The following is a 3,612-nucleotide window of genomic DNA, read 5'->3' as shown; positions in this document are numbered from 1 at the left end:
TCATGCAGTTGTGGAACTTGAGGTGAGGGAGTGACTCTATCAAGGGATCTCACCATCTTCTGGGGCCCCTGGGTTATTTTGCATACAAGTGGCAGGTAAGGGAAGGACAAGTCAAAGAAGATCGTTCAAACAGTGCTAGAAATCCATTCACTTCAGCACATACTCCATTGCTAAGGACTCAGCTACATGCACTCACTTAATTGCAAATGGTCCAGAAAATGTAGTCTAATGTGTTAAGAAAAAAGTTGAAAAAGCTGATAGTAGTTACCAGTAAAATGCTTTGTTTCATAGCACATCTTTCTGATTATCAAATCTCCTGCCTGTCACTCTTCTTCCCCAAAACACAGCACATCAACTGTGCATTCCTTCTTTAGGCCAGTGACAACCCACAACCCCATCTGGTTATCTCTTCCACCTCAAATGAGGTGAGACGTAGTTCTCTCCATAAGCTCCAGATCAGGTTTAGGAACTTTGGCTTTGCATCTAGTTGGTGAAGATTAACTGATATGATTCAGTAAGGATATCACTCAGGAGCATTTCCTTGTTTAAAAACATGAATAACTGTTTCCTTAGCTCTCTCTATCTTAAATGTAAGTGTTAAATAAGGTGATATATAATATCACTTTTAGATATAGTTGTATTAGTTTCCTGTGCATTCTGTAACAACAAATTACTTATTTGTTAACCTTCTTTGATTATGTGGAGATGACATTTGCCACGTGAAGAGTGTGTCTTTGGTAATCCTGTACATTTGTTGGATAGTTTTGGTCTCTCTCAATTCTTTTGTTGGATGATTAGTTGCTCAGTTGGGAAAAATGGAAGACAAGGTGAAAGAAACATAACTTTGCCACAGTAGAGGTTTGTTTTTTTTCTGAAGATCTGAGCAAGACTCTGGTACTCTGCTTATTAGTTTCAGTCACAAAACTTAAATGAGTGTTTAAGATGAACTCGTTGTCTTCCTAACTATGACGCATGTATGCTCTTCTCACTGGCACACCCAAACCTTCATCTTATTTTCTATTTCTGATGGTAGAATAATCCTTAGTTGAGCTTTCCCATTAGGCGCAATACGTAATGTTGAATATAAAATATGAGAGCTATGCTTGCTTGGGCAGCACATATACTAAAATTGGAATGATACAGAGAAGATTAACATACTCCCTGTATAAGCATGACATGCAAATTTGTGAAGAGCTTTTCTTCCTTGTATGACAAGCCTGAGATTGCCTGAGGGTCATAATCAATACTAGAGGCCAGTGCCAAAGAAGCAGGGGTTAGGCCAAATAGGCAGCAGGTTCTCATCCTGAGCAAATTGAAGAGGTACAATCTTGCAACAAACTCAAAAGCCAAAAGCCAGCTACACCTGAAAGGCATCTCTGAGAAGTAGTCATTTCCTAAAGTTTCTTGGTACTAGCAATAAAGCTACCTACCATAAACAATTTACAAGCATCAACACAGAAATTGAACTAAAAATAAAATAGAAAATGGAAGACACGGAAGCAAGATGCATCCCCAGACTTCCAGGTTGCCAAAGGCAAACACAGGGGGCAATGAGGTGAAACAAATTTGAAAGCCGCCCACCTGGATTCTCTGAAGTGGTAACAGTAGAAGCAAAAAAACAGATGAATGAGCCTCTAGCAAAAGTCAAATTAGAAATAATTTCTCACATAAATAAAGAGATGATGATCATAATGAAGGACATGGTTAGTGATCATAGAATAGATACAGATAAAAAAACAGAAAAGCTAAGGAAAATGATTGAAATCATGAATGCCCAACATAGGCAAAAACTAGAATCCATGAAACAAATCCAAACAGATACCCAGGAGATTAAAAATTCTATTGAAATTACATGCAGCACAATGATCCAACATGAGGACAGACTATAAAATCTAGAAGACAGGTTTGTGGATAGAGATCATGAAATGAAAGATTTCTTAAAAATAACAAGAGAATACAAAAAAACCAATCCAACAGCAGCTACATGATGCAAAGAAGAATAACAAATGATTGATCAGAGTCAATGAAAAAGCAGTAGACAGTGCAAATGACATAAAAATCCTATTCTCAGAAGTCATGGCAGGAAAACTGCCTAAGTAGGGAAAAAGAATTTGACATACAGTTAAGTGAGATATATGACCTCCAATTAGGCATAATAAACAAACTACATCAAAGCATATAATAATAATAATAGTGAAGAGTCCAGAAATTTAACGCAAGAACAAAATATTAAAAGCTCTTAGACAAAGAAAACAAAACACCCAGCTGAACTGAATCAGTGTGGTCCTTGTTGTAAAAGGCCCACATGAGTACTGTTGCCAGCATCATAAAAGGAGAACAGGAAGGGATGCTGTGGGCTGTTGATCCAACTGGAGAAGCTTGTCATGCTTTCCTGATGAACTCAGCTGTTCCTATATTTAGAGGAGTTCAATACTCACTGTCACTGAGGATGGCTGTAGTTCTTTTCAAGGGAGCTCTGGTGCTTTCCATGAGCATTGCCTCCTCGACCCTGCTGGCACAGGTCCTTCACCCAGCTGGTGTAGACTTTCTAACTTCCACCACTGACTTTTGGGTCTTCCCAGTGGAGATCCTTGATACAGACTTGCATGAGACATTAGCATGAGATCTAGGATTCCAGATGGACTTGTGGAGGAGATTTCCATGGGCTCTAGGCTTTGAGCAGGACTTGTGTAGAACATAGCTATGGGATTCAAGCCCTCAGCTAGATTCTTTGGGAATCTAATATGTGGATGGATCTCCTGCACTCTTTTGCATTTGACTCTTTGGGTGAATATTATAAAATAATCCTATAAATTATGTGTTCTGTATTAAATCTTTCCCTTGTAACTGTGACTACAAAATCACCTATAAAGGAAAGCCCAAAAGAATCACAGCGGACTTCTCAACACAAACCCTTCAGTCCAGAAGAGCATGAAGTATTTCAAACTCTAAAAGAAAACAATGTTCAACCCAGCTTGATGTACTCTGTGTGTTGGTTTGGGGTTTTTGCAAGGGGAATAATATCATACAGGACATATATTTTATAAGATTATTTATAATAGTCACCCAAAGAATCATATACAAGACAGTGCAGGAAATCTGTCCACACACTAAAGACCAAAGAATCGAGGTGAGGGCCTGGATCCCATGATAATGTCCTGCATGAGTCCAGCTGAAGACTTAGAGCCCACAGCAATGCCTCCTATAAGTCCAGATGGAGGCCTAGAGCCCATGACAACATCTCATGCAGGCCTGTTTCACAGATCTGCACTGGGAAGGTCCAAAGGTCAGTGGTGCAAGCTAGAAAGTCTGTGCCAATCAGATGAAAGATCTGTGCTAACAGGCTGAGGGATATGTAGTTGAGCCAGGAAGCAATGCTCAAAATAAGAACCAGAGCTCCCCTGAAAAGTACCATGGCCATCATCAGCAACAGTGAGGTCCTGAGCTCCAGCAGTGATGAGGAATGCCGAGTTCCCATCAGGAAGGCGAATGCAACAAGCTTCTCTAAGAAACTGAGCAGTCGGGGCTGGGGATTTAGCTCAGCGGCAAAAGCGCCTGCCTGGCAAGTGCAAGGTCGTGAGTTCGGTTCCCGGTACCGGAGAAAAACCAAAA

Source organism: Chinchilla lanigera, unplaced genomic scaffold (genome assembly GCF_000276665.1).
Source record: "Chinchilla lanigera isolate Chin_1 unplaced genomic scaffold, ChiLan1.0 scaffold00184, whole genome shotgun sequence".
NCBI lineage: Eukaryota > Metazoa > Chordata > Mammalia > Rodentia > Chinchillidae > Chinchilla > Chinchilla lanigera.
This window is presented reverse-complemented; position numbering follows the sequence as displayed.